Source organism: Littorina saxatilis, linkage group LG7, assembly GCF_037325665.1.
Source record: "Littorina saxatilis isolate snail1 linkage group LG7, US_GU_Lsax_2.0, whole genome shotgun sequence".
Lineage (NCBI taxonomy): Eukaryota > Metazoa > Mollusca > Gastropoda > Littorinimorpha > Littorinidae > Littorina > Littorina saxatilis.
Window position 1 is genome coordinate 25,893,065 of NC_090251.1, and position 12,500 is coordinate 25,905,564.

The 12,500-nt window shown below is 41.3% G+C and overlaps 1 protein-coding gene across 1 annotated transcript in view; it reads left to right on the forward strand.

Annotated features, from left to right (window-relative positions):
- The first annotated feature begins 4,254 nt into the window (after window positions 1–4,254).
- Window positions 4,255–12,500, forward strand: part of LOC138971016 (ras-related and estrogen-regulated growth inhibitor-like) — an 81,776-nt gene continuing 73,530 nt past the window's right edge. Inside the window, exon 1 of the mRNA XM_070343615.1 lies at window positions 4,255–4,418. The gene's annotated coding sequence lies outside the window, so the exon portion shown is untranslated. The remainder of the gene's footprint in view (window positions 4,419–12,500) is intronic.

Sequence of the window (12,500 nt, forward strand, 5' to 3'; positions counted from 1 at the left end):
GAGAGAGAGAGAGAGAGAGAGAGAGAGAGAGAGAGAGAGAGAGAGACTCAGACTCAGACTCAGACTCAGAACTTTATTACAAAAGGATAAAGGTTTTAGGCAAAGCCTATTCTTCCAACCTGTCCTTTATACAAACACGTAAAGACGGACGCACGTACAAAATATAGATTGAATCATATAAAATACAGAAATACATTGTATGGAATTACATAAGGAGAACTCAAAAATTACAGAATTACATTGACATAGTTATATCTTTCATTTGGGAATGAAGTTGCTCAGATCAGCTGTTACCACTAGTACAAAATGTTTAGCAAAATAACAATCGAACAAGACATTTCATTCACGAATGATGTGTGAACGTGACTGTCTCTTAAACATTTTCACTGAAGTTGCATTTCTTATCTGTTGGGGAAGGAGTTCCAGAGAAATGCTCCTGAGAAGGCTAAGCTCGATTTGTAGAGGTCTATGCGAGTTATAGGAGGGATGATTTTTTGGGACCCATATCTTTTTGTGGCATGTTTGAAATGTGATTGCAAATATTTAGGACAGTCGTCATTTAGAATTTTATACATGAACACAGCCTTGTTTATCGTCAACTGATCTTTCAAGGGGAGGAAATTCAGGATCTTTAGTTTATCATCCGTGGACCTATTCAAATCATACAGAATAAGTTTTGCAGCTCGGCGATGCAGGGAATTGAGTCTTTTTAAATGAACATCACTGCAGTTATCCCAAAGTGTTGAAGCGAAGTTTATATGAGGCATTATGTGGGCGTAAAAGAACATTTTGAGTGCTTCAGAATCTGCGTAATGCCTTAATTTTGATAACAGGTACAAATTCTTTGATACTATTTTGCAGACATTACTCAAATGAGTTTGCCATTTCAACTCTTGATCAATGGTAACACCCAATAATCTATGTTCCCAAACTTGCTGCACTTGAGTTGAACCAACTGACAGTTGTAATTGTAAAGGACTTAATTGGTGTTTTTGTCTCGTGGTTATCACCATACTCTTTGTTTTAATCGGATGAATGATCATTGCATTAGAAACGCACCACTTAGTGATTTCATCCACACTTGTTTGAAGAGAAGAGTTGACGGATTCCAAAGATTTTTGACTGGTGTGGACAGAAGAGTCATCCGCAAAGAACTCACATCCAACTTTTTCATCGCACACATGAAGGGGTAAATCATTTATATAAATACAGAACAAGATAGGTCCTAATACAGACCCTTGAGGGACACCACTCCGGACAAACTCGTTTGACGAAGTTTTACAGTTAATTGATACATACTGTTTCCGTTTTGAAAGATACGATTCAAAAAAGGCATAGTCGGAGTCGTCTTTTGAATAACACTTTAATTTCTTTTGTAGAAGTTAGTGATCTACTAGGTCAATAGCTTTCTTAAAGTCCAGAAACAACGCTCCCGTTATTTCTGCTGTGTTTATTGCTGAGAGCTAAGTCTCGCATAATCCAGACTGAAAAGGATGAAACAGATTAATTTGTTCCATATATGCCAGTAAATGTTTTTGTATGTGCTTTTCTAAGGGTTTAGATAAAACAGGTAAGAGGGAAATAGGTCTAAAGTTGTTTGGGTCTGTAAGATCCTTATTTTTTGGAAGTGGTAAGGCGGTGTGGCAGGAATGCTTAGAGCGGAATCCAGACTGAAAAGGATGAAACAGATTAATTTGTTCCATATATGCCAGTAAATGTTTTTGTATGTGCTTTTCTAAGGGTTTAGATAAAACAGGTAAGAGGGAAATAGGTCTAAAGTTGTTTGGGTCTGTAAGATCCTTATTTTTTGGAAGTGGTAATACCTTTGCACACTTTAAAATAGAAGGGAACACGTTTTGTTGTATGCTCAGGTTATAAACATAAGTTAGGGAATCGACAATGTAAGGTAAAGCAAGTTTCAGCAACTTGACTGGAATCTTATCTGGACCCATTGACTTCTTATTCGCCATTTGTTCTATCAGTTGTCCTACCTCGTGCACTGAGATTGGAGGAATAGAAAACGTGTCAGTTTGATTCAACTTTTGTCCACAGAATGTTTTTAATTTTTCAAGACAATCATCCGTATCAAGGGAATCATTCTGATTGAGACAAGATTTTAGGTTGTCTGCTAGCGAAATGAAGTGTTTGTTAAAATCATTTGGAGATATTTGTGAATGAGAATTGGTTGATCCCTTCCTAGATTTATCAAGAATTTCATTCACTGCTCGCCAGATTGTAGCTGTATCCTTTTTTTTCAGAGATTAGTTTATTAAAATATTCTGTCTTTGCTTGTCTCACTGTGTCCAAAACTTTATTTTTTTGCAGTTTATACTCTGTTTTCATGTTGCGCTCTTTGAAATGAGAGAGAGAGAGAGAGAGAGAGAGAGAGAGAGAGAGAGAGAGAGAGAGAGAGAGAGAGAGAGAGCGAGACTGAGAGAGAGAGAGAGAGAATGAGAGACTGACAGACAGACAGACAGACAGACAGACATAGACAGGGCCAAAGAGACAGAGAGACAGAGACAGAGAGACAGACAGACAGACAACAGACAGACCGACCGACAGACAGCGAGACCGACAGACAAAAAGTCAGATCAACAGACAGACAGACAGACAGACAGACAGACAGACAGACAGACAGACAGACAGACAGACAGACAGACAGACAAACAACCAGAACAGAGAGACAGAGACAGACAGACAGAGAGAAATGCCACACCACAGTGACAGTCTAGCAAAGGAGCGTACTCGTAGCATACAGAGGAATATCTTTATGCATTAGTCCCACGTAGGAGCCCCCTTCTTTCAGCGGGCTGGAGGGGCCTCACACCGAGTCAGTGCTGTGGGGGTGTATGGGGGTTAAGTCAGACAATGGTTTGTGGGGTCAGACAGCACAAAGTTTATTGGGGTCAGATGGTATCGGCACGTGCAGTATGTTGGCTTTTTATGCCCACGTGCTTCGTTTCTATGTCAGGGGTCAATTACTTCCCTGACAGACCGCTTGTGTGATATGAAGAACACATCCAGGTTAACCTGCAACATGTGAATCTTCCATTTCGGCAAACAGTGACGATGAACAAAAACGGATATTGCAACAGATATTCACTAATATACAAATAAACAAGAAACACATGAAACTACTCACATTCACAGGCTCAATGACTACACAGGGTAAGGGTAGGGGGGAATTACACACACACAGACAAACACACAGACACAACTGAACACACACATATACACACAAACGCGCGCACTGACCATACTGCGCGCACACACAAACACACACACGCACGCACACACACACACACACACACACACACACACACACACACACACACACTCACACACACTGTGACACACACACACACACCGGCCACACACACACACAAACACACACACACACACACACACACACACACACACACACACACACACACACACACACACACTCTCTCTCTCCCACACGCACACCCCCATACACATCCACCGGTTTGTATTTACCTGGAAGAGCTTTATTTATTCTGATCTTGCTGATGTTGATGTCATTAAATGTACGTCCTACCCGCACACACCACTCCCTGGTGCCCTTTGCAATGAAAGAAAGGCAATCAGACAGACAAACAGGCAGACAGGCAGACGGACAGAGATTCCAATACACAACCTGTATACACGGGTGTGTAATAACTGTCGATCTAAGACTCTATTTTTCTTAAAGCAGCCCGTGCAAATAGTTTCTCTCTCTTTTTATGTGTGTCAATTCCGGTCATTGCACCGACGATATTCTACCCCAACACTATATATGTTTGCATGCACAAAAAGTAAAACCAAATACAGCCAAAAATGCCTCTACGGGAGCTCAGGTAACTAAACACAAGTCTGCCATGGTGTTTATCCTAGCGAAAAACCCCGACACTCAGATAGCATCAGCAGGTAAAAGACTCTACTAGCACAGAAGTATACTGTACGTCTGTCTGGGGGCAAAACAACTTGGCGCGTTGAGCAATCAGCAGCGGCCACGAGGGCAGGCGCGTGTTATGATCTTGCCTCATATTTGTGTTTGTAGGTGTGAGTGCCAGTTGCCAGACTACAAAGAGAGAGAGAGAGAGAGAGAGAGAGAGAGAGAGAGAGAGAGAGAGAGAGAGAGAGAGAGAGAGAGAGAGAGAGAGAGAGAGAGAGAGAGAGAGAAGGGAGAGCAATGAGCAAAGAGAGGGAGCAAAGAGAGAGAGAGCAGAGAGAGAGATAGAGAGAGAGAGAGAGAGAGAGAGAGAGAGTTGTCCCGCGAGAGTTGATTGACATCTTGTCTTGAACACTCCGTCTCGCAGCGAATTGTCTTTGGTCTCGGCTAGCCTGGCTGCATACCTGGAGTTGGCTCGGCCTTTGCTTTGTCTTTTTACTAGCGAAGTGGGACCTTTTTATTGAAGGTAAGTAAGTCTCTCTTTGTTTTCTGGATGTTTAGTCAGTAATTCAAGTTGTTGTTGTTGTAAAGACACGGTTCGGCCTGTGCAAACGATCGTGTACACGTCCTAAGATCTGACCAGCACATTTACGACAATGGTCATACTCAAATGAAACTGGCAGCATTCATTTGTCTGTATGCATGCGAAGGCATGATTTTGTGCCAATTCTGAATTTGTCGTCGTCAATTTAAAATAAACAAATTGGCGCAGTACGCTTTTATCAGGTCGATTTTTGGGGTACCTTTATTTGAGCAGAGGTTACATCATTCCTGTAAATGAAATCTTTGATAGAAAATTGTGCAAGGTAGCCAAGTTGAGTGCCATAAATGGCTTAGCAAGTTTGAATGAGGTTACAGGGAATGAATACTTGTTGCAATCAGTAATTTTTTTCCAGTTTTAAATGGAATTAGTATGCTCTTTTCCCAGGTAAAATTCTGGACGCATCTGTCGTCAGAGACACGACTATTTATGCATGAAAAAATAGATACCTTAGATGTGTTGAAGATTTCTATCAAAGTTGTTCTCTCTTTGTCTTCTACCTGTTCTGATTTTGCTCATTTGCTGAATGAATTGTTTGGAAACAATTTCTTTTCTCTCTAAATGGGAATATACTTTTGTGTTTGCAATTAGTAACCTTTGCTTGCTGTACTTTTTGTGTGAACTTCATTCGTAAAGTGCACATTAGAGTCTTTAACACAAGCTCCGCAACGGAATAACATACAACATAACCATACATCATGTTTACACGCGGGAATATGTTTTGAGTTACCACCGACAAAACAGATCATTACTAAGTTTCTTGTCACGAAGGACACTACATTGCTTGCTGTGTGATACCAGGTTTATATTTGTTTGTTATTGTTTAATACTGGAATGAGATCGAAAGCGAAATAAATACGGACGAGAGAAAAAAAAGGAAGAAAGAGACCAGGGAAAAAAGAAAGAAAAAAAAGAAAGAAAGAAAGAAAGAAAGAAAGAAAGAAAGGGAGAAAGAAAGACAGTAAGAAGGAAAGAAAGAAGGAAAGAAGAAAGAAAGACAGACAGATAGAATTAAAGAAAAGAAGACAGATTAAAACTTAGAAAACGAAAAAGAAGAAAAGACAGAAACAGAGACAGGAAAGAAACACTGAGAAAAATATCGGTCAAACGAGACATGGAAAGCTTCAAACAGACAGGCAATTATACACCCACAGCAGGGGGATTAATTTCAACCTTTTATCGTCTGTTTACTTTCGCATATATTGCAATGAATGTCGAGACGCCAATGTATGAATGGATGAAGCTAACACAAATGACTCCGGGGCTGGAAACGCTGTTCACTTACAAAACACTCTCAAAGGCACTTTTGGCTCATAATTATGTCTTTACGCTGTGCGGGCGAGTTATTTGGATTCAGTCAGGTATCTTGGTTGATCTTGATGGATAAAGCATACTACTGACCTTGTATACTGCTCTACATGCCGGGGGAGAGAGAGAGAGAGAGAGAGAGAGAGAGAGAGAGAGAGAGAGAGAGAGAGAGCTAGATAAAGAGAGAGAGAGAGAGTGAGTGTGTGTGTGTGTGTGTGTGTGTGTGTGTGTGTGTGTGTGTGTCTGTGTGTATATGTATGTGTCTGTGTGTGTGTGTGTCTGTGTGTGCGTTGATTCTACATTCGTAAATGTACTTGATGTAGCCAAGGTCGAACAGTTGAAATCAAATCTGTTACCACCCACCCTCCCTTTACAAAATATTAAAACAAAGAGTTGAATCTATGCAGTCAAAGTTATTTGCCTTTTACTTTTGGCAAGGCTTTTTTTTACTTGTACTTTCCAAAGCATAACTGTCTAATCAAACGATCAAGGGATGCTCGTTGTCAAAAAACAAAGCAAAACAAAAAACAGTCAGCAACCTGTGTAGTAACCTTGGGCCAAGCGGTTTAGTATCCACCGCTACCGACCTGTTTCCAAATGATCCGCCGAGACCGTTTTGAAAAGTCGTTTCTCGGTTCACCTAGGGTCCTCCCCTCCCCGATCTTGACAGATGGATGGTGAAAACTGCTCTCATGAATAAACCGCGGCATCAGTCTGTTTCACCTTTGGCTTTGCTACCTAGGCGGTGAAATCAGCACAAAGAGTGTACTATACTGCTTTCTCCAGCGTCCCCAGAAGACTACACCACCTGTATCGAGCTTTTCCCACTGAATGTTTGACTCATTCAGTCAGTCTGTCAGTCAGTCTGACAGTCAGTATGTTTGTATTTCAGTCAGTTAGCCGGAGGGCAAGTTATTATTTTGGCTAGTCGGTCTGTCAGTCAATTAGCAAGTCAGTCACACACGCCCCACACACACGCATCATATACACGCACGCACGCACGCACGCACGCTCACATGCACACATACACGCTCTCGCACACATACGCACACACACACACACACACACACACACACACATACACACACACACACACACGCGCGCGCCACAACTACACTGCCGAACTAAAGTTAAGGGCCGGCCTCTGATTTGCGCAGCTTTCCGTTGTTATTTTTTATGCCAACACTGCATGACGAAAAAATGGCCAACTTGGGTTTTCCAGAAGCCTGTCTCACTGCTGCACGTGCCTGACCTTGTTTTGCACGCATTGCAGTTCAGCAACACCGTTTTTAGGGGCAGTGAAAAGGTTGTCAAAAGACGATAATTTCCTATAAAATTTGCTCGACTTTAGCTGAAGAAGCAGTATTGCAGTCGGTGTTTGGCATTGTGCAGGAGCAAACCATGGCTATACTGAAAACTCCTCAACGAAAGTTGCACAGGAATGGGTATTTAGGGGCGCGCACCAGAGCTCTGAGTAAGCGTGCCTCCAAGAACGAAACTGACAACATTGGATCGAGGACGGGCGCTGGGATGGCTGCAGGACGGCGTGTCTGGCAGAGAAGTTTCCAGACGGCTAGGAGTGAGCCACTCTGTTATTCAGCGGCTCCACCAACGCTTCCAGACTACCGGAAGTGCTGTTGAGCGACCTCGGTCTGGGCGCCCAAGATGTACAGATCGATGCCTGTGTCCAGGAACATGACAGGTATGGAGGCGGTTCAGTTATGGTGTGGGCTGGCTTCCATCTGCACGGGAGGACCCCCCTGTACCGTATTAGAGGCAATCTTACCGGCGTGCGGTACAGGGATGAAATCGTGAGGCCTCAAATCATCCCTACACTGCAAGCCATGGGTGCCGGCGCTATGCTCCAAGACGATAACGCGACCCCTCATCGCGCTAGGGTGGTCCAAGATGTTCTGCAGCGTCAGCAGATTGTGAGGATGAACTGGCCAGCCCGATCCCCCGACTTGGCGCCCATAGAACACCTCTGGGACATCATTGGGCGCCGGGTGAGGGACAATCACCCCCACCTGCTGATGTGGACCAGCTCTTCCGATTCCTGCAGCAGGAGTGGACGGCAATCCCTCAACAGATGCTCCAGAACCATGTAAACTCAATGCGCTCACGGATCGGTGAATGCCTTGCAGCCCGGGGTGGCCACACCCGTTACTGAACTTGAACAAACTGACAGAACTTTCTTGCCACTTTTCGAAAGGGGGGTGGGGTACTTCCGACGGTTGCTGCGCAAATGAAATTTCTTTGTTGGTGATTTTGTTCACATGACTCGAACGGTTACATGTCGTATTAAAACATTTCAAGGGTTGAAGGTGTTGCTTTGATTTGTTGTGTTATGAGAGATGATTCTTCTTCTGGCCCTTAACTTCAGTTCGGCAGTGTATTTTCACCTCATTTGCCTGTGGGTTGATGAGGTCAAGCTGGTTTGTGTTAACGTAGAGACCTTGGCCTTACACATCTGTTTCATTGCCTTATTTGCTTGTTTCTTCTTATATGGCGAATTGTGATACGCATGCGTCATGCTTTTATCAGTCGAGCCATGTTGAAAGATATGTTGCAGTTCAGAGATGAGGGGAAAGACATTAACTGACATACAGACACTGAGACAATCTGACATGCAGGCGGGCAGAAATAGACACATTTTGAAAACACGGAGAGAGAGAGAGAGAGAGAGAGAGAGAGAGAGAGAGAGAGAGAGAGAGAGAGAGAGAGAGACAGACAGACAGACAGACAGACAGACAGACAGACAGATAAATAGACAAATAGACAGACATATAGACAGACAAATAGACAGACAAATAGATAGACAGAAAACCCGACACACAGACGGACGGAGACAGAGACAAAGAAACTGACATACAGACACTCAGACAGAAACAGAGACAGAAAGAATAATGGACTACCCATGCACAGGATGATAAAAACAAGTCGCGTAAGGCGAAATTACTACATTTAGTCAAGCTGTCGAACTCACGGGATGAAACTGAACGCACTGTAGTTTTTCACCAAGACAGTACAGCTTCGTCAATCCCCGCGTGAAGGAAATCGCTCACCTCCCACGTGCAAAACGTAGTGATATTGACACGCCAGAGTAGCGCGGTAGCGTATTGTGCTAAGCAGGAAAGCGCGCTTTTCTGTATTCTTGTTAACTTTCTGAGCTTGTTTTAAATCCAACCTATCATATCTATATGTTTTTGGAATCAAGAAATGATAAAGAATAAGATAAAATCATTTTTGGATAAGATTGTTAATTGTGATCACATTTTAAGAGTAAACATGACATATGTATATATATTTTTAGATTCAGAATGTGATGAAGAATACGATGCAGTCAATTTTAAATCTGTTTGCGAAAAATCGATTTTAATGACAACTTTAATGAGCAAACTCATTAATTAATTTGTAAGCCACCAAGCTGAAATGCAATACCAAAGTCCGGGCTTCGTCGAAGATTACTTGACCAAAATTTCAACCAACTTGGTTGAAAAATGAGAGCGTGACAGTGCCGCCTCAACTTTTACGAAAAGCCGGATATGACGTCATCAAAGACATTTATCAAACAAATGAAAAAAACATCTGGGGATACCATACTCAGGATCTCTGATGTCAAGTTTCAAGAAGATCGGTCCAGTAGTTTTCTCTGAATCACTCTACACACACACACACACACACACACACACACACCCTCGTCTCGATTCCCCCCTCTATCGAGACGAGGGTGTGGTGTGTGTGTGTGTGTCAAAACTTGACTAAATGTAAAAAGGCAGCAGTTGGCAGTTTTGTTGGGCATCAGAACAAACCTTGCCATTCCTTGGCGCGACAGTTACATCTGCAGCAATTCGCGCAATGGATGGGGAACCCTAAACATCGCGGCGATAAACTGTTACCTCACTAAAACCCCACTAAGTGTGACTTAACAATCGTTCTGTGAGCCCAGAATCTGGCGTTACTGGGTGTTCGCAGGTCTGGTGCCAATTACAGAGATGTAGCAGCGCACTGGGTTGTAATGTGACCATGTTTGAGTCTAAAATAGATTATTTGCCAACGTACTTTGAGATCGAGCTGTGCGTTCCGCAATACGGTTCGATTTAATGATAAACGATACCGATACATAATTATGCACAGCCTGGTGGTGATCTTGCGATTCTTTTTTTTTTACTGCTGATATGAATAAGTCGCTAAGAATAACTTTATTCTGGAAACACATTTTCTCAGGAGACATCATTAAATCAGAGGTAACAGACACTTAAGTGACGCCATTCTTCACCTTGAGACATCGTCTTGGGCTTTCTCGCATTTGACGTGAGAGATTTCACTTTGGAAGAAAGAGCCAAGAAGATACGTACGTTTTGTGTGTGAGGTTTTTTTCGATGTTGCATCTCATCACAGCAGTCAATAAACTAAGGCGTAATAAACACAGCAATAGTGCATTTTGATATGGATACTGTTTAAATGCAAACGCATCCTATAGTACCGACCGCATGACGATTTATTTCCCGGTAAGAATGATTGCGAAATATCGCAAATGTTCGATGCATTGCGCAGAACAAAAGTGGTTTGTCGAAAAGTCAATTCTTAATAATTATTATGTAAGGTGCCAGGAGACTAGTTCCGCATAACTCTCAAACGGTACTGTTGTTTTTAGAAGAGCTCTTACATTGTAATTTGACTTATCATTAGCGATCTGCTTCTCTTGGTATAATGACTGTTTCAAAATCGTTATACCAAGAGAAGCAGGGCGTTAAAAGTTCTAATTCCGAAAGCATAATGGGTTTTCCAAAATTCCGGGACATGTAAGATTTTTTTTAACTATTTCAACGAGATTAAGATTTGCTGTATCAAGATTTTAAGTATCGAATGTAAAAGAATATGAGTTTAGAGGAACCTTTTACATTTAAATCTAAACTGACACTGCACTGATGTCTATCTGCAAAATAGATTTATCAAAAATTCCCATTTTGCACGGGAAGCTATCAGGATGTGTTTTTGTTGTTGTTGTGTCTGTCTCATGTTTAAAAGAAACAAGTCGCGTAAGGCGAAAATACAACATTTAGTCAAGCTGTCGAACTCACAGAATGAATCTGAACGCACTGCATTTTTTCACCAAGACCGTATACTCGTCAGTCCACCGCTAGTGGCAAAGGCAGTGAAATTGACAAACAAAATAGCGCGGTAGAGCTTGCGCTGAGCAGGATAGCACACTTTTCTGTATCTCTATTCTTTTTAACTTTCTGGTCTTGTTTTTAATCCAAACATATCATATTTATGTTTTTTGAATCTGGAACCCACAAGGAAGAAGATGAACATGTTTTTAAATCGATTTCGGAAATTTGATTTTAATCATAATTTAATTTTTTTTTAATTTCAGAAATTGTATTTAATCCAAATATAACATATCTAGATGTTTTTGGGATCAGAAAATGGTGAAAAATACGATAAAATTGTTTTTGGATCATTTTATAAAAACATATTTTATTTACAATTTTCAGATTTGTAATGACTAAACTCATCAATTAATGTTTAAGCCTTCATGCTGAAATGCAATACCAAAGTCCGGGCTTTGTCGAAGATTACTTGACCTAAATTTCAACCAAATTGGTTGAAAAATGAGAGCGTGACAGTGCCGTCTCAACTTTCACAAAAAATCCGGATATGACGTCATCAAAGATATTTATAAAGAAAATGAAACAAATTCTGGAGATATCATACTCAGAAACTTGCATGTTAAGTTTCATGAAGATCGGTCCATTACACACACACACACACACACACACACACACACACACACACACACACACACACACACACACACACACACACACACACACACACACACACACACACACACACACACATACATACACACACACATATACATACACCACACCCTCGCCTCGATTCCCCGTTTATGTTAAAACATTTAGCGAAAGCTGTCTTGACTAAATGTAAAAAGAAACAAGTCGCGTAAGGCGAAAAGTCAAGTAGCTGTCGAACTCACAGAATGAAACTGAACGCAATGCCATTGTTCAGCAAGACCGTATACTCGTAGCATCGTCAGTCGACCGCTCATGGCAAAGGCAGTGAAATTGACAAGAAGAGCGGGGTAGTAGTTGCGCTAAGAAGGATAGCACGCTTTTCTGTACCTCTCTTTGTTTTAACTTTCTGAGCGTGTTTTTAATCCAAACATATCATATCTATATGTTTTTGGAATCAGGAACCGACAAGGAATAAGATGAAAGTGTTTTTAAATTGATTTCGACAATTTAATTTTGATAATAATTTTTATATATTTAATTTTCAGAGCTTGTTTTTAATCCAAATATAACATATTTATATGTTTTTGGAATCAGAAAATGATGGAGAATAAGATGAACGTAAATTTGAATCGTTTCATAATTTTTTTTTGTTTTGTTTGTTTTTACAATTTTCCGATTTTTAATGACCAAAGTCATGAATTAATTTTTAAGCCACCAAGCTGAAATGCAATACCGAAGTCCGGGCTTTGTCGAAGATTACTTGACCAAAATTTCAACCAATTTGGTTGAAAAATGAGGGCGTGACAGTGCCGCCTCAACTTTCACGAAAAGCCGGATATGACGTCATCAAAGACATTTATCAAAAAAATGAAAAAAACGTTGGGGGATTTCATACCCAGGAACTCTCATGTCAAATTTCATAAAGATCGGT